The sequence below is a fragment of the Parus major genome, chromosome 15, assembly GCF_001522545.3.
Source record: "Parus major isolate Abel chromosome 15, Parus_major1.1, whole genome shotgun sequence".
Lineage (NCBI taxonomy): Eukaryota > Metazoa > Chordata > Aves > Passeriformes > Paridae > Parus > Parus major.
Genome location: NC_031784.1, coordinates 184,232 through 210,884, shown reverse-complemented (window position 1 = coordinate 210,884; position 26,653 = coordinate 184,232). Strand labels below are relative to the sequence as shown.

Below are 26,653 nucleotides of genomic sequence, written 5' to 3'. Positions count from 1 at the left end.
ATTGCACCTCCCCAAGAGTCAAACCACATCCCTGTGAGTGTTGGCCAACATGCCACATCCAGAGCACACAGGACTGTAAATTATTCCCATTTTTAACACTCCAGCCCAGCTGCCCCCTTGGAGAGACCAGGACTTATCCTTTTATCCATAAATCTCTGTGAACCGTCACATCTCAGCTGGGTGTCTGCTCTGTTTGCAGCTCCTTCTCGTGCCATTCCTGAGCAAGCCACAAACACCAGGTCTGCTTCCTCCTCCTGGTTGTTACAGACACCTGAATCCAACTTGCTGTGAGAAGAATTTACCAGAAGTTCTGAAGCATGATTGTGAATTATGGGTGTTCACCCCAGGGCTGGCCAGAAAATGGAACATCTCCTCTATGACTCATTCCAAAATCTATTTTCATTCTGAGTTCAAATGAAAGTCAATGAATCAGAATGAATTGTGCAAATTCATGTAAACATTTCCTTATAATTAACATGTTCCTATGAATCATTTAAATGAAAGTATTTCCAAGAAGAGATGGATCATTCTGTAAACAGTTGTTATCTGGGAAACAGGTGAGGATGTGAAGGCTGATTTATGATCACACACATTCAGATCATGGCAAACAGGATGGAACACTTGCTTCTCCAGAGTGCCAATCTCAGGAGCAGTTATTCAAATGAAAATTATTCCCCATGTGGCTTTTTAAAGGTTTAGTTTTAATTTCTCCCTGGCATCCGTGCAGAAACCCCTCTCCCCCACTGCCTGCCCATACACATCCCCCAAACACAAACCCCCCATTGATCACTGCTGCTTCCTGGTCAGTGGAAGATTTAAGACAACACTGATGACATTTTTATTTTATATAATGTAAGAATTCATTTGCAGGCAGTGATTTGTTTTCAATTTTTTGTACCTCCAGTGACCTAAAGCACTTTGCATGTAGGGACTTCTTTATATCTCTGAAATTGAGCTGACGGTGCTAATCACCAATTCAAAATTTAATCTGAAAGAAGGACTATTTGATAGTTGGTGTACAGGCAAACATTCTCTTCTGGATGGCTTCTTTGGGCTCATTACTGTTTTTCTTTTCTCTGAACTGGGTCACTCTCTGACTCATTAATTGTCTTCTGAGATTTGACCCATTTTTCTGAGTAGTCCTCCAAGACCTCTCCAAAAAGGGATGAAAGCAGTCCAAATTGCTGGTGTGGGGTTTTTTAGGCTGCCTGAATAATCTGAGCAGTTATGTGAATAATCAGGAAGAGCTGAATCAAGAGTGACAGTATGAAAGCCCACAGGGGACCACAGAGCTCAGCTTCTGGGGGAAGTTCCAAAGACTCTGGACTGGGATGGGGAAGGTTCTGCAGCTCTGCTCAGGCCCAGAATGGAAAAGGGGGCACAAGCCCCACATTTATACATTCTGCTATCTGTAGATAGAGGTAAGAAATCCAAAGTATTTTTTTTTATATGAAAAGTTGCCATAACACTTTCATTCCCCAAAATACAAAGAATCCAGGAGAGATAGCAGCCTCACCCAACTTTGATCAAAAACATACTAATACTCTTAATTCTGAAAACTGACTGCTGCAGTTAATACACTTGGTTTCTCTTTAATCTTATCAGTGAGTAGTAGGTTACAAATAAAATTCAAACGGAGCAATTTTCTTTGACTAAATGAATTGTCAAAAGTTAATAAAAATCATTGAAGAAATTGAAAAGGCAAAAAAAAAACATTGGTAGTTTTTGAGCATGGGAAATACTTTAGGGGCCTGTTGCACTTATTATGTATTAGCTTATTATTGGATAAATTAGATGTCAAAGTTTATCCAAATTCTCTCTCATCCATAAATTCATCATTTAAGCAAATTATGTATCTTATAGGAAGTATTTCGTGGGATTTTTTGCCCCTAACTTCACTGAAAAGCAAGATAGGCATTTCAAACCTAGCTGACATGGGCAAACATCATTTTTTAAATTCCACTGTGATATTTGCAAGAAAACACGATGCTCTTTCAGAAATGAAACCTCATGTCCTGACAGCTAGATAGATAGAGATGTAAACAAGGAATCTGAGTCACTGAGAAATAGAAAAAAACAATTCAATACCAGGAAAAGGTCTCTATTTGTAGGAAAATGCAATGCTGATTTGTGATATTCAAAATGATACTGCCATAAATTCTCAGAGCTTTATGTTCAAAATATTAAGTCTAAAAGATTCAAGATCCAATTCAGTGTCTCTTCCTTTTTTTTTTTTTCCTTTCCCAAGAAACAAACATTTCCTGCTGCAATTTCAGTTTACTGGTATTTGTCTCATCACCATAAAACAAAGTTTTCCACATACTTTTCCTCCTTTTTTGTGAGCAAACATTTCATTGTTTCAGTGCCAGATTCAGGTCTGGTGGAAACACTCAGGAGCAGCCAGGTGAAGTCAGAATCTTTACCAGACACTCCTTTCCCCAGAGACACTGCAATAAGCAATAGACTTTTCTGACTGCAGACATCTGAATATCTGAATTTGGAAAAAAATAGATGGAAAAATAAATAAAATTTAATAAAAAAGTAAAATAAATAAAAAATAAATTAAAAAAAATTAATATACATTAAATTTCTCCCAAGTGTGTAAGCTAAAACAAAACTGGAATCCTTGTTCATTGTAAATACTTTTTCCTACATATATCAGTCTTGTCTCTCAGTCTTCAAAGGCCCATTCTAGAAGTCGGAACAATTTAATTACCACTTTTTTTCCTGCTGCTAAGGAAGCTGGAATGAAGAGTTTAGACTGCAGCACTGCTAGGAGCTGCTGAGCTCTGCTCTGTGCCTGGGGTCACACTCCCAGCTGAATTTATTCTGTGTCTCTGTCCTGACTGGCACTGGGGAAATCAGCAACCCTGAGTATCCAGAGCTTTAATACCTTTCAATGTGCACTGGTGGAAATGCAACCTTCTCTGAATGTAGGAATGCATCCAAGTCGGTTTCCTAGCTGACTAATTTACTAATTTACTGACTAAATTACTAAAATGGATCAAATGAAAACTCCACGTCCAAACACCTGCAGCTCCTCCAAACGAGACCTGACGAACCACGAGCAGTGCAGCAGCACAAACAGGAGTGCTGGATATCCACACCTGCTCTGCAGAGATACAGTTCCTATTTTGATCTTTAAAACAGATGACTAAAAATATTTTCAGTTGCATAAAAGCACAAAGTGATTGATATGAACAATGTAAATTTTTCAAAAGCACAAGGAAAATTACTGGGAAGCTGTGCTGTGATAGCAAAAATAAAATCCCTCAACTGGTGTTTTGAATAATGAAAGAAATTCAGTTTTGGCTTGGAGTTCAGTATTTAAATAAATCTCAAGGGAGAAGAAAGAGTGGAACCAACCAAAGTCAAAGTCTGGACTGCCTTACATCTTTCTTGATCTCTGGCTACAGTAGAAAGCATGTGCAAGACATTTTAACATCTTTTCACTTCTTCAGTAGAAAACCAAAGAAAATAAAGCCCAAATACAGTACAAAGTAACTGGGGAATTTATCTGAATCCTTCTCCTATGAATCTGTTAAAAAAGAAGAAGAAAAAACCTCGTGGGATAAAGCAGAATGGCAGATTTCACCCTCAGGGAGCTAGACCAGAAAGAAAGCCCAAATACGCCTCATACAAAATTCATCTGGGTTAAGCATCTTGGGTCTGCATAAGGCCAGCCAAGGAGGAGAATTTAAAACAGGACAAAAAATAAAGTAAAAACGTCTCCTGACGAGTGTAGCAGAGTTGTCCAGATTTGTGAGACATTTGTTCAACATGAATAACAAAAAGCAGATAGCAATGGCTTTTGTAGGACCCTGGGATCAGGAGTGGGGAATACCCCGAGGTTTTCTGGAACTGTGTCTGTGTCTAGAGCTGACCACACCAGCTCTGCAGTGGAACAAGGAGAGCAACAATCATGGAATCACAGCTCTACTCTTCCTGTGGTAAAATGGATTTCATTGCCTTTGTGAAACAATTACATTTAGCAGCTGCTGCTTTTGCCTCTAAGAAATATTAGAAATGCCACCACAGTCATTAAGAAAAGTTCAGGATCAAATGAAATATCAGTTTATGGCAACATCTGTTTTGGGGGGAGTTGGGGAAGTGATGGGGGAAAAACAAGAGAGCTACATCACACATGCAATAAATTTTACATATGAACACCAACCCAAAACAACTTGAAAATTTAATGTAGTGTACAGCACAGTGGGGCACAGATAGCCAATAAAAGTAGCAGGAATAAAGAGGATTTGTAGGAATGTGAGTTTCTCACTGTACAGAAAGTACATTAATCACCTCTGCAGTAAAGTGAGAGAAAGGAGAAGTTCATGTGAGCTTGCAGAGAGGTGTCAAACAAAGCATTTTCCACCTGAGAGAAAGTGAAGTGCCTGTGTTGGAGCAGCATCTCAGACAGGATAAGAAAAGGACATCTCAGGCTCCCATTCATGCACCTTCTGTCATGGTGAAAAAAAAATCAAAGTTAATTCCATATGTTTTCAAAAATACTCTAAATTACTCAATTAAAAGAAAGAGATGCCTCAGGAAATAGCTCCTGTCATGCATATTAATAGAGTAAGAGAACTCCTTTGAGTTTACTCCTCCTTATTCCTGTGTTTCCTAGTTAAATCTCTGCAATGGCTGTTTGTACAAGCTGATCATGGGCACTTGTCCTGCCAGACTCCCAAAAAAATAAAAAGAAAATAAAAGGAAGAGGACAAAAACACACATTAAGATTAATCACTAATGGAAATCAGACCTGTGACACCCACCCTGAAAGCAAAAGGAATGAGGCAGCTTCTAATGCGTGCCCTGGTGACAGAATAAAGAAAATATGAAATAAAATAAAATATGAAATATGATGAGAAGAGGTCCTAGCCAAGAGCTCCATTCCAAGATTTTACAGGAGAGGATGTGAGAGAGCAGCATCCAGGACAGCACCTCCAGCACTGCAGAGCAGCTGCTGCTCCCAGGAAAGACAAATTCAGCAGCATTAATGATAATTGCAGGTTCTGTAGTTTAATGAAGGAAACAACTCTTCAGTATCATCTGGGATTTGAGTTAGAAGCTCAAATTAAGAAGGCAGAGACCTCACAAATGAAACAAAGCCAAACTGCAGGACCTGTGTGTCCTGAACAGTTTTTGCTATATGTGAGATATATCACATTAGCTGTACTGAGGACTTGATGCTCATGAGAAACATGAACTGTTCTCACTTTCTCTGAAATGAATCAAAATGCATGAAGTCATTGTCCCTCTCTCCCTTGGCAGTGACCAGTGGCCACAGACATGCCAGAGGAACCCTCAAAGGTGTGGAATATCAGCAGGAGCTGTTAATCAAACTCTTGCACTCTCCTGGAACACAATTGGACACTGTGAAAACAGCCAGAGCCCTCAGCCCCAGCTGCTTCCAGCACAGCTCCCTGCTCTCTTTCCTCATCCACACAACTGAAATGAATTTCCTCTGAGCCCAGCACCCAACCACGGAAACTCACTCTCCTGCTGAGCACTGCCTCTCTGAGAAACACGGGGGAAATCAACAGCTCTGTGTTAGAGTTAAAACCTAGCTATGAAGACAAATCTAAATTCTTTATCTAACTATCTTTACAACTCCAGGACTCTCTTAAAATGAAATTTAGGACACAGGAACCCTTACAGAACCCTCTCATTTGGAATGGAAACAGGTATTGCCTTCAATTGTGGGAGCGTGTCAGCAAAAATCATGCAACTGTAAACAGCTGGGGATAATAAAAGACATTCTTACAAACTGATTTTTGCTGACATCCAACAAATAACAAATATATATTAGAGATGCTTCAGCCACAAACAAAAGTCTGTGCACAGAATGGACTGCTGTTTCCAGCTGTAAAATGGGGCTCTTTTAACCACACTGGGGAGATTAAATTCAGTAGAAGAGAAACAGTCAGTGTAAAAGCTATGTTCATAAATGGAATAAATCTGAATTTTTCAGGACAAAGACTTGACAAGTCTTCATGTCTTCCTTGCCTCTCTTTCTCCAACACAAAGAACATTTTCTTCCAAAAATTTCTGTAATCCACCAAGAGTGAAAATTAACATCTCTTGACCATCATTAACAGAAGCATTTTGAAACACTAAAAAAATTCCATTTGTTTCAGTCTGTGTTTTAATGTCCCCCAAAACAGGAATTGTTCCCAGAGGTGCAATCACAAGTATTTCAGCAGAACACAGCAGCCACAAAGACTCACACTAACAGAGTAGATCCCAACATCAAGGGTGCCCACACCTGTGAACCTCCATTAGAGCTTACCTGGGTAAAGGGAAAAAACACACAAATTCCTCCAGGAATATTTGTCCAAGAATTCTGGATCATGTTTCATGTCAATTGAATTCTAAACGAGTAGTCAATGGCAGGAAGGGAATGTTAACTGGGCAGGTGGCTACAAGGCAAGAGTGTCTGACATAAACTGTGTTTCTGAAGCCTGGTCTGGAACTGAACCAAGACATTTATTTAATTGCAGAAAAGCTGTTCCGTGTCCCTGAGAAGCAGAGACAGTGACTGGGATGGTGTTCAGTGCTTGGCTTTTCCCCAGGAGCTTTGCCAGGATCAAAGTGCCTGTGAGCAGTGCTGGGCAGGAATAAACATTGCAGAGAAACTGGAATTCCAGAAGCCAAAGAAGATGGAAGAGCTGGGCTGGAGGCTGGGGCTCCCTGTGGGAGGACTGGGGCAGGGGACACCATCCCCTCACCTTGGAGAGCAACAGAGCTGCAAACAAATCATCTGTCCTTCACTGAAGAGCTGGGTCAATTAAAATAAACTTCATAATGAGAGGAATTCACATCAATTGTGTCATCCCATTTCCCTTGAAATATAAAGATTAAAAAGGAGAAATAATAAAACAAATGATAAATATAAGCTAGTCTGCAAGTGAAGGGAACAACTGGAAGTTCAATGTCTTCCTATCAAAAGGCATACTAAAGCATACTGGAAAGTAAATAGATGCCTGGGGAGTATGAAAGCTGTGTGGTTAGAAGGGAGCAAAGTTCTTTAACTTGTATCAAAAAAAATGCTAATACTCAAAATGACATTGAGAAATTAGAGCAGTGGAAAGAGAGCACATCACAGGCAATTTTAAATGTAAATTCCCTGCAAATGCAAAAAAACCTTGCAGATACTCCAAAGGCAATCAGAGAGCAAACTCTAAATTACAAAAGCCATAGAGGAGAACCTCAAATGCCCAGCACACATATAAATCCTCATATACAAAATATATGCCAATGTAATGCATGCCATTCTGGTATTTCTTAATTCCTGTTCTGAAAACAGAGATGTAGTGTGTGGCAAAATGGGTGCGAGTTTGATGTCCTACAGCCAGGAGATCTGAAATGCAGCTGTACACAAGAGTTACTGCAGGGTCTGAGTGCAAGGCAGCTCCTTCCAGGGGAAATGCAGGAGCACAGGATGCAGCCACCTGAGGGATGCAGGATGGAGATGGCAGTGGCAGGAGTCTGTGAATGTTTCTCATTCCTGAGGGATGTGCAGGATGGAGCTGGGATTGGCAGGGGTCTGTGAATGTTTTCTCCTGTGCAGGATGGAGCTGGCAGTGGCAGGGGTCTGTGAATGTTTCTCATTCCTGAGGGATGCAGGATGGAGCTGGCAGTGGCAGGGGTCTGTGAATGTTTCTCATTCCTTTCGGCTGTGCAGGATGGAGATGGCAGTGGCAGGAGTCTGTGAATGTTTCTGTCATTCCTGAGGGATGCAGGATGGAGCTGGCAGTGGCAGGAGTCTGTGAATGTTTCTCCCCTCCCTGCAGGGATGGAATCCTGACCCTGAGAGCTGTGGCCCTGCAGCCTGCCCCGTTCTCTCTTGTTCCTCTTGGCAGTGCTGAGAAGCAAGGTTTAGAATACATTATTCCCACCCAGGACCACACAGTAACTGCAGAAATGACATTTATCACTGTTAGCTACACTGGCTAGTTCTTTTGGTACCATGAGATAGAAAAGGCAGAGATTACCTAAAGGAGCTGTGAGCGAGTGTGAGACAACAGGGAAGGCTGAAGGATCCAAGTTATTTATACCCCAACTTCCCACAAAGACCCAGGTGGTTTTTGTGCTCGTTCCAACAGAAAACAACCTGAAGGCCAGAACCAGGAACAGCTCACACACTCAGACACACAGACAACCTGAAGGAATCTGTCCTGGCGTTGTTACAAAGCTGGTCAGAGCAGCATTAGGACCAGCAATAATTATTTGTGATGACTCAGTGTCTTAAGACAGCAGGACTCCAAAAATGCTCCAGGTGCTAAGTGCCCACTCTATTAAACTGGTACTTGATATTTATAACAATCAGATTCTTGTTCTCTTCTTGGTTTATCCTCTGTAATGCTCAGGAGAGTGCTTGGCAATGGCCATTGTTCAGTCTCAGCCTGCTGAAAATTCAGTAATTCTGTGGTGTACTGCTTCCTTCAAAATACAGTCCAAGGGAATAATTCCTGCCACAAGAAACCAAGTATGTCTTTGTCAGCTTTACAGCAATTTAGGGACAGCAACATGCACCAGGAATTTGTGTAATTACATGAGATTATATCAACAGAGCCATTTCTCTCCTTCATTATCTATATTCTAATAATTGGACAGTTATCAGTTAATAAATTCTAACTGCAGCTCAAGTCTGGCACTTTCTAAACCTTTACAAAAACCTATCAGTACAGCAAGGTAATGACACCTTGCATTTTAAATCATGTCTGAGGAGATATCCTGTGGTCCTGGCAAGGATGGCCCCTGCAGGTTTTACAGTTCAGCACTCAGAGAAACCACAGCAGTGTCTGTGTCTTAATTCCCACCCATGGACTCAGCAGCTTCACTCATCGCTGATGAAGCAGCACAGGGAGTTCTGAACAGGTCCTTGGAGCTGGAAACCACAAGAAAGCAAATTTCACCAAGAATATTTTATTATTTTCTTTCCACTGCTTGTGTGTTGTATTTTTACTTTTGTCTGTAAACCCTCAGGCACAGCACCTTGGCAGTTTCTAAATATCTGTGCAATATAATGTGCACTTGGTGTTTATTACTGTAAATGTAACATCAATTAGGGGCATCACAAGGGAGGATAATTACCTAGATTTATTGGAAAAATATGCTCTGTAGGAATACCTGAGCATATTAATGACCCTGTGTTTTTCCACTCTGTGGGAAGAGATGAGGGGTCACCCTTAGGATTTTTAAAGGCACTCAGTATTTTATTGCAACTCAGCATTCTTCCTCCAGAAAAAAAATGGAAAAAACTGTTTAGCAGCACAGCTCCCTTTGCAAGCTGACATCAAGACACTCTTAATAAAGATAGCAGTTTATTCCCTTAACTTCTGCCTGTGGCATTTACTCAATAAAACACTATATAATTAAGTCAAAGATCAATATGTGACCCTATGAATTTACAGGCACCAACACATCCCCAATATCTGTATATATGGTGCTAGACATAATTTAACATATGTACTTACACTGCAACTTGGAAGAAATGTATAAATAATTTAGAATTCTATGCAAATATCCCAGTGCAGAGATTCACAAGCAGCAATTGCTGTGTCCCCATCCCCAGGCCTTGAGCAAATGTTTGGATGGTGCTTTGTGTGCCCTGTGTTGTGTCCTGACCTGTGTCACCTGCAGCCACCTCTCCACTGAAATCCAGTAAACTTTCTCCCTGGATACCTGCAAGTGAATTTTAGACAACTACAGCTTCCACTTTCAATACATTTCTAGGCATTGAAAATCAGATTTGAATACACCTTCAGCACTCAGAAACTGGACAGCCACTGCAATGAGCTCCAAATTCATTTGTGAAATTCCTTGTGACTCCTAAGTAGATCAGATGCTGGTTTGGGTCTGGAGGCCAGTGCTGCATAAACCACCAACTTTGTGTTCATCCTCTGTATTTGCACATTGGAGCTAGGGAAATAGAGAGGAAATTGCAGCCAGAAGTGTAGATGATTTATAGTGCCTTGGGCCAAGCGATACAGTTTATGCACTATGTCCTACATAGCCCAGCCCAGAGGCTCTGCATAACACTTTGATGAGGATTTAATTTACTTCCTGTAGTGATAGTATAGTCTGTCATATCAGAATTTAAGTACATTAAACAGCAACACCATAAAACCTCTCATTTTCATTCATAAGTCAGAAGTAATTCCAGCAGGAAAAAAAAAAAAGTAAAAAAAAAAGAAAAAAAAAGATATTTCACATCAGAAACGGATTCTCATCTTCTGAGACAGTTTTTTTTTTTCTGTTGAAAGTCTTAAGAGTGATATCCCATATACATACCCCTCTGATCCTGTAGCTGGGGGCACTGGAAGGTGGCAAGGAAGCAGTAGGATCCTGTCTCAAAGCCCCAGGTAACACAATCAATTAACACTTTGGGCAATGAGAGCCCACCACACCTGCAATGATCAGGAAATGCTCTCAGGAATTCAATTACCAGCACACAGCCCCACCTTTGGAAGTGCTGGGATGTTCACCCAGGCAGCTGCAGTCACACCTGGGGGTGCTGGGATGGACTGTGACAGTGAGCTGCTTCCAAAACTGCTTCTCCGAGAGAATTCCCACTGGAGCCTCCTTCTACCCTCTCTCCATCCCTGTGGGAGCAGAAGAGTTGGACTCCTGGGACTTGGTCCTGGTGTTTTTCCTCAGCACCAGGGATTTGTTTGCAGTGAGGTTCTCAGACACCCTTAGGACACTGCCAGGGCAGGGTTTGTGTAACTTCCTTCACCTTGAAATGGATCTCTGGTCTCTTCTGAGCTGACTCCTTTGGGATACTCCTTCACAGGGAGTTCCTTTATCTCAGTTCCCAGGGTCAGGAAGAAAACTCTAAAGCTCATTAGGATCTTGTTTCTCGTGTTTATTAGGATGCTCTCAAAGACCTGGCAGCCCTTCCCACATTCAATCCCTGACACAGCCCAAGTGCCCCACGGTGTCATTAAGCAGATTCATCAAATGCAGCTTTGTGACCTCCAGAACTGCACAGGACACTCTTAGAGATCCAGTCTTCATTTCCCTGCATTGAAATGATAATAGGTTCTTGTTTTCTACAGACACCTCGAGAGGAACATGTGAAATATCTTAAATAAGAGATGAACATGCACATAGGTTAAATGAAGTATTCCATGGGAGCCCCTTCCCCTCTGCCCACAGCCACTGACACTAATCCATACATTTCAGACACGTAGGCTCATGCCATAGACTTCCCAAAAGATGAATTTTTACTCACTTGCATGTGTGCATTCAGTTCACTTAAAATTAAATTTGCATATGTGCTGTTTTTCTTATTAATGGCAAAGAGAAAATACTTGGCTAGACTCAGCCTGCAGACTGGGTAGATTGCTTTTATCTCATTTTTCTGAGAGGAGCCCAGCTTTTTAAACAGGAGTTCAGTGTTCCTGATATCAATGCTCACAGGGGCTGAAAAATCTCACAGCTCAAGAGCTTCCTAAAGTAGCTAAAGCACCACCTCAGGAAGCAAGAATGAACAGAATCGTGTCTGCCTTCTATTTCTCTTAAGCTTTTTGGTACACATTTGTCATTTCCTTATTCTTAGATAGCAACCAACTGAATGTTTATGTTTGTCAAACACTCTCTTCTCCAGTTTCTACAAATGTAGGAATCCTCTGTGAAATTCAAACACTAATTAATAAATTCAGCAGAGGATGAAAGTCCAGTTATCACGTTCCAGTAATACAAGTTTTTGAAATGCAGCTGCTAATCAAATACCAGGAAATTTGTTGTAAAATTACTTTCAGGTCATTTGATTCTGTAACTGAGGCAATTTAAATAGCACTTTAAAATTTCTTGCTACACCAGAGAAGTATCTTTGCTATTGGAATTTGTTTTAAAGAAATAAACAGTACAATTCTCTTAGAGGGAAGAGCTAAAAGGTGATTTCAGGAATTAGCCACACACAGTTGGCTTTTGAGGTAAATTATGGGTCTTGCAAAGGGGAAAGCTGAAAACATCAAATTAACACTTGAGAATTTTTTAACTCAGAACATTTATAGTGATCTCAGAACCCTTCTAATTCCACTGAACCATCCTTCAATTAATATTAAAGGCTGTGGTACGTAATGACCATGAGGGAAATCCAGTTCTTGACAGCTCACAAAACTATTCAAATATCAGAGCTGTAGAGCATTTTCTGGACTTGCACAGGAGAAAGAGCTGAGGGGATGGAAATTCTACAGGTATTTTATATCTTTTCTGGAGTTCCAGCTACATTAATTTTAACATTTTGTAATTTATATTTCTATTCTTTATGGAAGTGGTTGGTGTCTCCTTTCCTGAATGAGGCATTTCTCTCTAATCATAACACAGTTCCTAAAACCCATTAAAATCACAGACACAGTGTTAAAATGTCAAGTGTGTAATTGATGTGTGAAATAAATGGACTCTCAGGGCTGTGCAAAGGGTGAGCAGCCGCTCTGAAGGATGCTCCAAGCCAAGGCAGCTCTGCCTGCTGAAATACAACATTTGAAGGCAGCTTTTACCACTGCCCTTCTTTCTCTTTCCTGACAAAGGCTGTAAAATAAAAATAAAAATTCAACAAATAAAGTATTTCATTTGGGAAAAAGTTCTACAGCAAGTCCACCATTTCTCTGAAATGAAGTGAGAAAGACTCAGAGCAGCCTGAGGTTTTTGTCATGACAACCGCAGACTGTCCCAGAACTGAAGCTGAGTTCTGATTTCTTTCTGTAAAGGACCACCACAACCAACACTGACTGAAGCCCTGAGCAAAGGTGGGGAAGGAGGAATGCTCCAATGACCTGGGGCAACTCCAGAGGAGCCCAGCTTCTGGCACTTTCAGAAACAGAGGAATAATTACAGATCTTGTTCAAATGAAACTGCTGCCCATAAAACAAGCACAGGCCCAATCTCTCCCTACTCCTTTTAGTTTGTTCTGGTGGGACGCTTTTCTTCACACTGAAAAACTCTTAAATCTTGTGTTTACACAAAAAAATAAAAACATTTCTATATTTGAGAGATTAAGACATCTATGTGGATATTTAAGCAAATAAGATTTATTAACACATATTCATTTGTAAAGATATGCCATTTTGCACTGTGATAAAGTATTTTAAATCAGTCTATAATTCAAGGGCACAGATGAACACCTTTGAAACATCTAAAGAGGACAGAGAGCTACAGGGATGGATATTCAGAGGGTGAAAATTAATAGAGCCTAACCTTCTAATCAGTCTGAAGATTTTAATTTCCACTACTACCAGCAGAATTTAATTGTCTATTTAATTGCATAAATGTTGCCAAGTATCATATTTTATATTTCTGCAGTCATTATGAATATTCATCTAAAAATGATGATTGCAAATAGGTTGTCAATAGAGCAGTCTGAAATGTTTAATAACCAGCACCATGATAGTTATCGACCCTTGTATAGCATTTCCCATCCAAGGTATATAATGGCTTCTTCTCTTCAAATTAACAAAACTTAATTAGGATACATTCCAATTACCTTGGGAGAGTGCAGCCTGAGAGAACAAAATGAAAGGCTGGTCTACAACAATGAAGTCTGGTCTTGCAGACAAACGTTGAAGTACAGCAGAGGGAACCTGGAACAAAAAGAGAAAACTGACACAGGTGCCAAGCACAAAGCTCGGCTGAGTCTGAGTGCTCTGGAAAACACTGAGTGATCTGGCACATTTCCCCCTTCAGTAAAGTCTTCCAGGGGATTGGAATCCAAATTAAATCAGTATTTTGGCCATTTAATGTGGGAGAAATTGTCATCTCTCACACTGTCATTCAGGATTCCCTATTGTTACAGCAATATTTAATTCTCGTAACAATTCACGAGAAAAAACAATTTTGTGGTTTTTTTCTCCTGTATTTTTTGCACAGTGGTGACAATAATTGAAAGACCAAGGCCTGATGAAAGTCTGGCATTTACTGAGGATGCTGAGGACCAGGTATCACACATACAGACGTTCAAAACTACACTGAGGGCACAGCAGGCTTGCACGTGCATCTCTCACACCTCATATCCACATCCTTGGTTTAATAATTCTGTCTGTTCTGATAGCAATTTACTCTAAAATTCATATTAAATGTGCTAGTCCTAGCTCAAACGTCAGGTTCCAGGCCAGTGAAGTTACCATTCCTCCAATGAGGCACAGATTGACCTTGTCAACCCTGGCAGGTAAATGCAAAGCAGAACAGGGTGTGTTATGTCAGGAGGAGAATTGCAGTCCTGTGCTCACTGCCCCTGTCCTCCCAGAGACAATCTGCTCCCAGTCCAACCCACGAGCCTGAATTAACAATGGGATTGAGCTCTGTCCTGAGAGTGTCCCGAGGTGCACAAGTCCCTCTGTGCCTTCCAGCCCACAGGATTGCCTTCACACTCATCACCTTCCTCTGCAGATTATTCCAGGGGAGTGCATGCCCAGCAATGTCATTCACCCTCTCCCTCCACAGAGTCTTTAGACTCTGATGGAGCTCTATTAGAAAAGTAACTTTTCACTGATCCCAGCCAGACATTGATTTCTTTTCATCCCATTATAATGAAACTGGAAATGAGCATGTTTTTTTCTTTAACAGAGGAAAAGTTTTTTAATTAACCTGGGCTCCCCGTGCAGCGGCTGAATGGAAAGCACTGCAGGTGCACCTGGCCAGCAGAGCCTCTGTGCACAGTATGATCTTTCCCCTAATGCATATATGTGTACATTTGCATTTTCATATTTCTTTAATTTATGATTCTGTTTCACATTTGGCCAAAATTTGCTCTACTTTTTTAGCAATTAAACACTTGCATGTAATGCATACCTTCCATGGGCAGACCACAGTTAAAGGTAAAGTTCCTGTCTGATATAAATCACCAGAAGTCTGCTGGCTTGAGGGGAGCAGAATTGATTTACACCTGCTCAGGACCTGCCAGCAAACCTCTGAAACACAAAATATGTCCTTTTTCTTTTCCTCTTTTCTTTAAGCCACTCCATTTTTATTACCCTTTGAAGGGAACTCTGAAGTGTTTACTTGTCAAGAGGATAAAATATTTGCTGTTGAAGTTCATTCCCTTAAGCTTTACAGTGATTGCCAGAGCTGCAGGGGTCATTCTTCTCCCCAGCCCAAAGCCCAGGTCCAGAACAGACAGCAGGGAGAACAGAACAGAACCAGCCCAGGAGAACAGAACAGAACCAGCCCAGGAGAACAGAACAGAACCAGCCCAGGAGAACAGAACAGAACCAGCACAGGAGCACAGAACAGAACCAGCACAGGAGCTGTACAAACACCAGTGAGCTCCTGAGCACAGGGACAGGAGCTGCTGGGATGTTCCTGAGGAGAACATTTTTGTAGAGCTCTACCAGAACTTGTTTCTAGCAGTATTTGAAGGTCCAAGAGTTTATGACTATATTAAAAAATTAGGAAATTGATGGAATTTCTAAAATTCTGGTTTTCTCATGAAACAGAAAAGTGGAAATAATTTAAAAGAGTTCAGAGTCAAACTACTCCGACAAGTTTCTTCAAAAACGTGTTCTCCACGTGTGTGACAGGCTAAAAGTGCTCTGGGAGTGTTGGGATGATTGGAGCCTCCTGCAGTGGAGGTGCCCACAACCCAGAGTTCACCCAGCCTCCAGAGCTCCACAACAAACTCCTTCGCTCTTTATAGAGAGAAAAAGATCTGAAGTGAAGCACACACCCTGTTAGCATTTATTCTACTTCCCCAGAGAGTTCCATTTATCATTAACTCCCTGCATGCTGAGCTGACTTGTTTGATAGCCTGAAAATTTGGTTGAGTGTCTGCAAAGCTGCACTCTTAACATGCTGCTTATCTGATATTTTTAGAGATCCTCTCAACACTTCACACTTGTCAAGCTTCTTGATCTTTTTATAGTTTGATTTCCATAAATGTGTTTCTTTCCTCTAAATAAACATCCACGCAATTCAAGGCTTAGCTGATTTCCAGCTTGTTCTAGTACAGCAAGAAAAGGCTAAAGAAGAGAAATTATAGGGATAAGTATATTTCATTGACAGAAAGAAAGTCTGTGTTTATCTGAGAAAAAAATTTTTGGCCATTTCTGTACCACCTCAGTCAGGGAACAGTCTATAATCATAATGCTTAGAGAATACCAAACAAGTTTAAAGACCAAATAATACATTACTTCTAAAAACACAAAAAGAATAAATATTGCAGTGCTGTTGATTTAGAGCAGGCTGTTAACAGTTTAAATCATCTCAAAATCCACCACTTTCTGTATAACTCCACATTGTGGTCTCTGCTTTCCTCTATCTTACATTGGAAATCCATAAGGTTTCCAATGTAAGATAGAAATCACCATCAAGCTTTACAGCTGGAAGGGAAAGTGCAGGAGCTGCTGTCTCAGGCCATGGGAGCAGAATATCTGCCAGGCTGGGGCACTGCAGGCTCCCTGAGGCTGCCCTTGTGTGGCAGCTTCAGCAGGGGGGTCACGGGCTCAGCACTCTGGTTCTGGAATTCCAATTCCCACATTAAACAAGACCTTAGTGCACCTTACCCCTTAGAATTCTCTGCCAATCCAATGTTCAAACTGCAGCTCCAGTGCTTGCCTGCTGGCTCCTCTGCTCAGTCAAAATTCACAGCAGTTTTGTGAAAGGACAGACACCAGGAATTTCCATCCTGCAGAAATCCTCATTTTCAAAACTGCAGCGAGGAGGGGGAAGACGTGAAATTGCTTTTTGTTCAGAATCAGAACAAAATTTCAGCAGTGAGAAATCTTCCAAAGGTGGAAATTAAAAGAAAAACATTTAGAAGAACGGAAACAGAATTTTTTAATGTTTCTGGCATGTCAAGGAGAACCCAGAGTCAGCCTGGGGAGGCTGCAGGTGAAGCCTCACGAACCAAACAATCCAAAACAACCACTACACACGGGGTCTGAGCAGACATGACCTGTCAGAGCTAAAAGGATGTCTCAATTCCACTGAATAAGCATTTTCTGATGAAAATCCACGCTCCTTAAAGGTTCAACAAGCTCTGGCCACTTCAGCCTCACACATCTCCTTTGCTGCTTTGGCTCTCATCCAACATTTGCAGCCTGTCCTACTCTGTTTATATTGGATACTCCACTATAATGCTGTCTGACACTGTGTTTTAGTCTGATTTTCCTCTCCCCATGGTTGGTAAGAACTGCAGAATTGCTCCCTAGAAGCCAGTGAATATAAAGTGAGTGTGAAGACAGCCAAAACTCTGCCTGCTGACTCCAAGTGTGACGTGTTTACCCTTTGCCTGTTGTAGCTGTGTGCTTCCAGCTGCCATGTGAACACAGCTCACTAGTGGCCCATTATGAGATGAAAAAATATTTCATGATGGATTGAATTTATTTTGGGTGCACATTCAGAGCTCAGAATGGCATAACAGGGCTATCTTATATGAATCTTAATGCAGTGAGGGCAGGTTGCCATGATTGTATTTGAATTTCAGTATTAATTATTTTTTGGCTTTGTGAACAAGCATCCACTTGAAGAGTGGAATATCACATCTAAACAGAGGACAAAAACAGATTTAATACAAATATTCTGAAGAACAAAGGCCACATACATAAACAAAGGTAAAGCTATATTATTTTAAATGTAGTGAGAGATGAGTTTCATATAAAGTCATTTGTGATTAAGTCTTTTAAGCTGAAGGAATCGTAGTTCTTTATGTGCAGAAAATGAGGCAGCCCATGCATCACACACAGAGGTTTTTGCCATGGTTACAGTGACCACTGTTTTTGTGTTTATTGTCAGGTAGGACTCCGTGGAGTGCTTTTTGTGTCAAATATTCAACGAGTATGAAGAAATGCTCTACCAAAGAGTGCTGCTTTGAATGTTTGGGTGAAGTGTGTGCACAATGGCTTTTCCACACTCATTACCTAAGAAGTGTTCTCACGTTTTTCTGCAGCTGGGTCCTTGTTCAAAACCAGAGACAAGCAGCAGCACCAGACCAGGGGGACACGGCAGCACAGCCACAGCGCGTCCTCCAAAACCGACCGGATTAGACTTTACATCACCAGAGATCTAATTGCTGCTGGGGTTATTGATTATTCCTGGCCTTTCAAACTGCTTCAGAGTTGAGTATTTTAAGTATATTTTAAAGTTTACATTGTTTGTAAATAGGGTAGAAAATTATCAAAGTAGAGGCAGCAGAACAAGACAAATCTCTTGTCTAGCAGCACAGTCTGATCAATACAATTATTAAACTGAGGTGTATTTGTCTCCAGCCACATAATTTTAATGTTAAATTAACCCAGAAAGAAGATACATTCTTTTTAAGGACATTGAATTTTCTTTGTCACAGCAAATAAATAAGGTCACAAACACATTTATTACCTCTGATTCTTTCTTCTGTAGCGAGATCAGACATTTCCATTAAAGAATGGCCCTTCTCAACTGTAATAGAATCAACCAGTTACTGTTACACTTTGACAATTAATTTATCTTTTTCTGGAGAAATAATCCCAGTTCTATTAATTTTTACACCTTGACAATTCAGAGATGATTATGCAAATTACTTTTATATATATATATGATTTCTCTATTTATAGGTACATATGTCCTTCTGTATTTTTTTGCATCTATAGAATTTAATAAATTCAGGGACTGAAGAAGTAATTGCTTCCTGATGGAAAAAACCAACCAAACCTATGAGACAGGAAAGACACATGTCTGCATTGGAAGGAAAATATATAGATTGCAAAACAGGCCTCTTCCAGACAATACAGAAGAGAAAGAACACAAATGTATAAATTGTGTTCAATTAGAGAATCAGGATTTTCAGGGCCCAGTGTCACTGAAATATCAGCTGAAAGGGGGTTCAAAACCACCCTGCAGCTCTTTCCCTCCCATCCAGTCCCTCACCTGGTCTGACCAGGCATCATCTTTCAACAAGTCTTGAATTGTGCAAGGCTTTTCCAAATGACACATCTCAGTGTAAATGTGACCAGCTTCATCCTTTTCTGTGCTTAGAAGAGATGGAGATGGAAAATTTGCCCTTCCTTTTCCCAGCATTTTAATCTGGAAAGGCACCCACCATGTGATTAAAGTCTCTGTGTTCAGTCTCTGTCACACCACTAATGCTACAATGAGTCCTGAACCAGTTTTTTCTGTACTGGGTCTGTTCTGATCTATCAGTTTGTGTTGTATATAAAAGACCTTAACAGGCTGCTGCTTCTGACAGATCGATTTAAATTTCTTTTTGGACTGACATCTCATTTATACAGCTTTGTTGAGATACCTGATGGCGTCCTGGGAACTGTTCTTGGCATTTAAATCAGATTTAAGACTGATTTAAGCTCTCTTACAGGTATTTGCATCCTAATCAGTAAGTCTTTACTTCCCTGTGGGAATTCATTGCCATTCTTTACCCCTACTGAGGCTTATCACTTTCCATATATCAAGAATGCCCTTTCTCCTTCAAACCCCTATTTACCTAACTTGCTTGTACTAATTTCCCCACAAATCATCACTGCTTGCCTGAGAGGCAATGGCTCTCCTGTATTTAACTTTAGACAAAGCCACTGGAGGAAAAAGGACACGGCTTTAAAAGCTTCTACCCATCTGAACAGCCGATTTTTAAAGGCCTGATTTCCAGAAAGCACCGAGCAATTATTCTCTCACAACTCACTCTGATTAGGGGTTGAGCTGATTGTGTGGAATGTGGCTCATTCAACAGCAGTAGTTTGGGAAAAAAGAATTAAAGTTGTAATTATTTGTGATACTGATAAACCCTTCTAAAATAACTCTGACTGACAGTGAGCATTTGTTTGAATTCTCGAGTCTGTATTCAAATAAAAAACTGCATAAATAACCAAGGGCAAATAAATCATCCCAGCAATAAATTCTCTTTCATCCAACATGAAAAGCATGAAAATGAAGTGAAGGAATTATTGTTACAGAAGCTTCCTTTTCAGGTGATGTGTACCTCGTCTGTCCAATGCTTGTGAAGGACAAATTACTTATTATTATGTATGATTTGCAATTTCCCAGTGAAAAATTGCATGTGATATCTCATTTCCTAAATGTATAGGTGAGAATGAGTTAATTAATGCCGAGCAGTGGGGAAATGTTTTGTTTGTTGTTTTTCTGAACACACTCTAGTCAGTGTTAGTTATAAACATGCACGAAATTCATGTTAGGAAACAATTCCTGCAAGTTTAGACAAAGTTCCTACTGAAGATAGATAGAATGTCATTAGACAAAAAAATTAAATCATTTTTTCTGAACTTTTGATACATCCAAATGGAATTTTAAATATTAATTTTAGACTAGCTTGTCATAGGTATCCTTTCAATTCCTAAGTATTGACCCTGAGCTAGATAAAATATGAAATAAACATCTATGAAACCTTGTGCTCAACACCTCTCTTAAACTGACTGTGACTTGCAAACCAGAATTTATTGGATAGGAGAAGTATTCCAATGCATATAATGAAAAAAAGCACAGCAAGTTACTTCCTAAATGAACAGAAGGATTTAAAATTTTCTAAAATGTGAGGAAAAAGAGACACATTTTTTTACAGTCACATAGGAAAACTATTCACTCTTACAGCAATGGTGGACGCAGAACAACCTCCTGAGTGCTTACCTGAGGTTCCCGTGCCAACTTCTAGCACATGTTAATTAGCAATTAATCACTTGGACTGTGCAAGAGCAATTTGCAGACAGTCAGCAATATTGATTCTTATCCACTGTTTTTAAAAATGCCTTCTGTGCTCTGATATTTTATCAGTCAAGGCGTTGAACATTTGTCATTCCACACACCCCCATCACACTAATTACCGGAAGAGTAATTGATCTGAACGGCAAAACAACCTCCATTTCTATTAGAAAATCCATCCCATAAACTGAAGTTTCAGAAATCACCAGTTATCTCATCTGTATCAGTTCCTGACTAATGTTTATGTGGGAAACGGTGTTGAGTCATAATGCTGAAAACTCAGTGAAAATTTTATCCAAGTGATAAAAGAATTTCTGCCTTATCAGAATCAGATAATTACTGTGGAGACTGAGAGAAATCAACTTCAAAACTGGGCTCTGGGTAACAATGGTCTAGAGCAGGAATGCATCTCTTTGAGGACAGAGCCATCAGCTCCAAGAATACTTCCAGAGCCTTTCCCATCCAGCTCCTGGAACTCACCCACTGCAGGAGTTACCAAAGCCTTTATGGAGGTTTTAGCAGGGAATTCTGGTTCTGCCTGGCAGGAAGAGAGTTCAGCCGTGAGGTCTGAAGAGACTGGCAGGACTGGATGAACCTCGACACAAATGATGCATATTCACTGCCTGTTCAGGGGAATTTCATTCAGGTATTTGATTCAGGTATTTCATCCAGGTATTTGATTCAGGTATTTGATTCAGGTATTTCATTCAGGTATTTGATTCAGGTATTTCATCCAGGTATTTGATTCAGGTATTTGCAGCCCCCCAGGGAGTGCCAGGTGCCCAATTCCAGGTGCTGCAGAGCTCCAGCAATGTCCCACTGCCAAACACTGCTCAGGATTTCTTTGAAGGGTGCTCGGAACCATTCAAAAAAACCTTGTGCCTCATTTCTCCACACATGGTTAGAAAAACCTGAGGTTCCTTTAACAGCGTGAGAGTGATATTTCACTCAAGATCTTCAGAAAAATAGCTATCAGCAGAAACTGCAGTCATAAGGTCACAACAATTTAGAAATAATTTCAATTATATTTCCTAAGGCTATAGGGTTTCTTTTGTGGTGTTATCCTAATAACCTTTAAAGAAATTTGACACATTTGAAAAAAAAAAAATAAGAAATGGCTTGAGGAGAGGAACAGTGGCCACAGATTTATGTAATATTTATGGATCTAGTTCTCAAAATAGAGGAACTGGAGAAATTAATATGTTCTCTGCCTGAGGTTTTTCATCAGTAATAATACATCAGGTTTAATAGTACTATCCCAAAACTACAATAAGATGCAATTCCTGTTTGCAACAGGTTTTTTGGCAACTTTGGACGAGCACCTCCTTTACAGGTAAAATTACCCTGCAGCTGTTGAGGTGCTGGCAAAGCTCGGTAGAGACAGGAGCAGAATCTCTGGGAACGTTTCCTGTGCCCTCAGTTTGGGCAGAGGAAGGTCTCAGCTGCCTGTCCCATACACAGACACAGAAAAAGGAGGTAAAACCATGTTCCACAACTCCATCTTGGCCTGAAATCCCCCTTGGATTTCTGACTGCAATCCATCACCCGAGGATGTTTGTGGTGGAGGTTTGTGTTCACATTTCTGCCAGCAGCCTGGCCCAGACCCATCTCTCAGAACAGCAGAGAGAAAATTCTGTTTACAAATGAAAGCTGGGGGTGTTGCAATTGCATTTACCTCAAACGGGTCTGGGAAGGAAAAGTCACTGACCTCAGCCATGAAGAACACTGACAAAATTGACAATATGACTTGGGGCATCAAAAAGAGGTTCTCCATCACCTTTCAGTGTGTCTAAGGCCTCCAGCATGAAGCACAGGAGAGAAAGGCAGAAATATTTCATTACTGTTTTACACAGGCGTTTCCTTTCAGCTGGAAATGGCGAGAGGAACAGAAACAGCCACCCCTCCCAGTAATGGGTATTTTTGCTATCTAATACACATCAGTGTAAATGAGAGCTGTAGTCAAATAAGCTGCTGAACCATAAAAGAATTCAGGCATGGAAATGGAAAGTTTCGCCTCTGTCAAAGACGTTGGGAAGTCTCACCTGAAAATAAATGTGTATCTACACAGAAGGGAAAGTCATGCCAAAATATGGTTTATATTTCATGAGCATCATTTCCAGTCTAACATTAAACAATAACAGAAACTCAAACATCTTCAGTTCCAGGGTCTTCTCATTCCCACCTTAATACTGTTACTATCAGATCATGTTCTTACATTTATCTAGAGAAAAATGCATTGTTTGTTTCAATATTGTCAGTATGATATTCTAACAGTCTGTCTTCCCTGGGTATCTTATGCATTCTGTCATTTTTAAAAAAAGTTGGATTATTTCACTATTCTTAATGATCCTCTAAAGGAGTTAAAGAGTAGTATTATTATTGTAAAAATTAAAACCCTTAAAGCCACGAATCTGGAGCACTGGGGGTTTTTGAAAGCATTGTTTTTACTGCCTAATAGCAAAAAGAAGCTCTGTCCTCTCTTGTAGAGAGAGAAGAACCATGTTATTTTTTTAATTCAGGAAATAAAGCAAATTCTCCTTTCTTCACCATTTACAGAGGCTACAGCAGTGTCAAAAATGACCTCCAAGGTCACAGCCTGCAGCAGCACTGTTAGCTCAGCTGACACTGGGAGATGTTCCCATTCAGAGGAACAGCAATTTCACCTCTGCATTATCTCTCTCACATCCACAGCAGATGTCTTAACCTCTCTGTGCCTCAATTTTCTCCCCTACAAAACGGTGCAAATGACACTGATGGCTGCCAGTCCTTTACTGTTCAGAACACCCTGTCAATTGTGCAGAGCAAAGGTATATTTTTAGATCACAGGCATCACAGAAGTCCCAGCACATCCGAAGACACCAGGGGTAAAATCCTTTGGATTTCAATGGGAATTGTTCATGCTTGATGAAATAAGGATGATGCACAAAAGCCTCTTGTCTGCTGGAACTGACAGCGACTCTGCATTTGCTCAAATTTCACCTAGAGAGGAAATAACTTCTATTTTGGTGAAGTATTTTAACCTTGATAAGAATGTACTGGGTCTAGTATTAAGTGGAAACCATTTCACAACTGGAACTATTAACAGAGTTCACACTTTAAAACCTTCTCCAATGCTGAAAGTCTCTTAAATGACAGTAGGAAAAAACTAAACATTTTGTCTTAACATAAAGTTAATTTGATGTTGATTGATATGTGAAAATGATTCCACATCCTTGATTTTCATTTACTCTTCCCTAAACATCTGCTGTGGTGCTCAGCTGTGAGGTCCAGCTCTGTCCTGAGCCCTGTGTGTGTGCAAGTCACCTGGCATAAACGATGAAGGTGTCACCACTTGGATTCCCCAGCTGTGCTTCATTTAAAATTTCTTTGGCTGAACTCCCATGATTACAGTGGCTGTTACAGTAATTCTGTGCAGAATAGAATTGTAGAATGGTTTGGGTGGGAAGGGACCTTAAATCCCATCTCATTCCAACCCCTCTGCCATGGCCAGGGACACCTTCCCCTAGACAGGGTTGCTCAAAGCCTGAAAAATTATTGTCTGTTTTTTCTGACTTTAAACAGCTGAAATCCAAAGACTTTCAAGGTCACAGTTAATTTTGACATGTAATTTACTACAATGTGTATTTAAATATCAGCATATTAAGGAGCTTTTCTGAATGCAAATGTTCCAACCTCAAAGTAAAATCCAAGAAAATGTGACCTTTGAGACAAACAAAAGAAACTGAGTTCCTCGACAGCCAAAGCAAACTCTGAAACAGAAAGCTTCATGGAAGCTGAAAGTGAATATAAAGTTTCTTTTAAATTAAAAGTCAACACCAAGAATGCCCTCAGAAGTAAAATAAAAATCCAGCAAGAGCAATAATAATTTTCTATAGGTTCCTAACAGGTTATTTGGTTAGAGAATGGGGTTTTAAGCAATCCTAATCTGTTCCTTATATACATTATTTTTTGCTGTATTCTTAAAATATTATTTTGGCATCCTACAGATGTCTGAAGCATTCTCTGTAAGTCACATTTCTAGGAAAATAATTTTGGAAAGGTAACTGCAGCAAATTAGGACTTTTGATGATTCTTAGCACAAACTTCAAGACTAAACCATGGTTATTCATGTAGTCTGGCAAGGGCTGCTAAGATGCAGATTTTTAGCTCTGTGTAGCACTGCAGGATTTTACAGAAGTCAATTTAGACACCACCAAAGCTGTGCTGCTTCTCTGGCTGAATCAGGAGATCAGGAAAATACCAATGCCCTGCTAAGTGCCTTCCAGTCCCGGCAAGGTGGGGGTTGACAGTGCTCCCCACAGCTGGGTGTGCAGCCCAGCGCTCCCCTCTGCCACACAGGGATCACTCAGGCTGTCTGCAACCTCTGTAAATTGAAATGCCTCATCTTCCCAATACCTCAATTTGCACATTCGGCTGAGTAACAAATTGTGCCCTACTGAAAACACATTTTATACACAACTTTAATTTCAAGCGATGCTGTGGAGATAATGCTGACAGCAATGTCCTGTTGTTACCTCACCAAGCAAAGCAGGAGATGGAAACGTGGTTCCTCATGGCATGATCAGCATTTGGATAATTCTGTAATTATCATCAGATTTGGTTTTCTCCTTCGCCCTGCAAAGACAGAACATGCAGCTCCCAGACAGAGGGCAGATGAAGCAGAGCTGTGTTTGCAAATTGCAGTGCACAGTTCTGGAATACATGGCTTACTGTCCTTATGTTGCTTTTATACAGAATAAAAGAATCAACAAGTAAAGGCAGAAAGGAGGAACAGGACGTGAGTGGCATGAATGAGGAAAGGTTGTCAGTACTGTCCAAGCTTTTTGGTAGCACAGAAAATTTGTGTGGTCTTATATCCACATTATCCACATTTCCTCAGATGTGCTGTGCTGGGAGAGTGGTTCATTCCCTCCTAAGGAAACAATTATCTTCTAACATGCTAAAATAAAGTTATCTTTCTAAAGTTATTCTCTGAAATAGCTGATATTAACCTGTCAGCATCAAGATAAATGGGTCTAATCTTATCCAATACACTGATCCTTTTGTTCCTATTAATTTCCATCTAGCCAAGCTACAAGGATACAGAAAATCTATTTTTGGATACTTTTCAGTATTGATTAGGAATTATTCTGAAATGTACAACAGAATGGGAAATCAGTAGCCAAATCTTAAGCTTGTCTTTGTCTTGGGCCATCAGTGTTAAGGTAGGTGATTTCCAAGTTTTTGTCTGCTGTATTTTCCAAAAGCTGATGCATATGGTAATTGAATTAATTATTCAGGTTAGCTGGTGGTAGCAGCAGGTACATGGTAATACCTGCTCAGCCAGTGATCAGATTATAAACCCAGAACTGTCATTACATTTAAACAAGAAACACCAAACTTTTTCTGACTTTATCAGATCACAAATAGAAGAATGACTTGGTTCAGGGAGAGAACAGCATGGAGCTGCGACAGGAGAGGTTTAGGCTGGATATTGGGAAAATGTTCTTTCCCCAGAGGGGATTAGCTGTTTAACTGTCTGCTCAATCACCTCTGGACACCCCCTAATACCTTAACACTCTTTTTTATTTTATTGTGATGCCCCAAACCGCAGTCAGGACTTGAGGTGAGGCAGTAACACCCTGGAACACACCACGGATTTTTAATGACTCTTTTCCCCTCAGCCATTGCATTTCTACAAGAGAAGCCATTCATATGAAGAACTTACTAAGGAAGAGAGGAAACATCTGACCTTTATCTGGCTGCCACAAAGGCAACATTCCATTTGAAAGGCACCATCAAGCTGCTTTATTTATTTCAGATTCCAAGGAGAAGCAATTAAACAATGCAGCAATGCAGGGCAGGCAAGGCCATCCCTCAGCTGTGGGGACAAGCAGGGCAGAGCCACCTGAGCTGTCGGGGACAGGTTATCTCCAGGGCCAGGAGCACCAGGGCTGCCCCAGCTCTCGGTAATTGCCCTTCCAGGGAAGCAGCACTGACTGCCTTGGCAGAGCCAGCTGGGTTTGTT

General features: G+C 40.5%; 1 long non-coding RNA gene across 1 annotated transcript in view; it reads right to left on the bottom strand.

Annotated features, from left to right (window-relative positions):
- Positions 1 to 9,023: 9,023 nt before the first annotated feature.
- The window catches only part of LOC107211441, a 34,435-nt gene continuing 16,805 nt past the window's right edge, over positions 9,024 to 26,653 (bottom strand). The window contains exons 2-5 of the long non-coding RNA XR_001524183.2: positions 18,322 to 18,381; positions 16,509 to 16,654; positions 13,496 to 13,592; positions 9,024 to 11,029 (exon numbers count right to left, since the gene is read on the bottom strand). This is a non-coding gene — a long non-coding RNA (uncharacterized LOC107211441). The remainder of the gene's footprint in view (positions 11,030 to 13,495; positions 13,593 to 16,508; positions 16,655 to 18,321; positions 18,382 to 26,653) is intronic.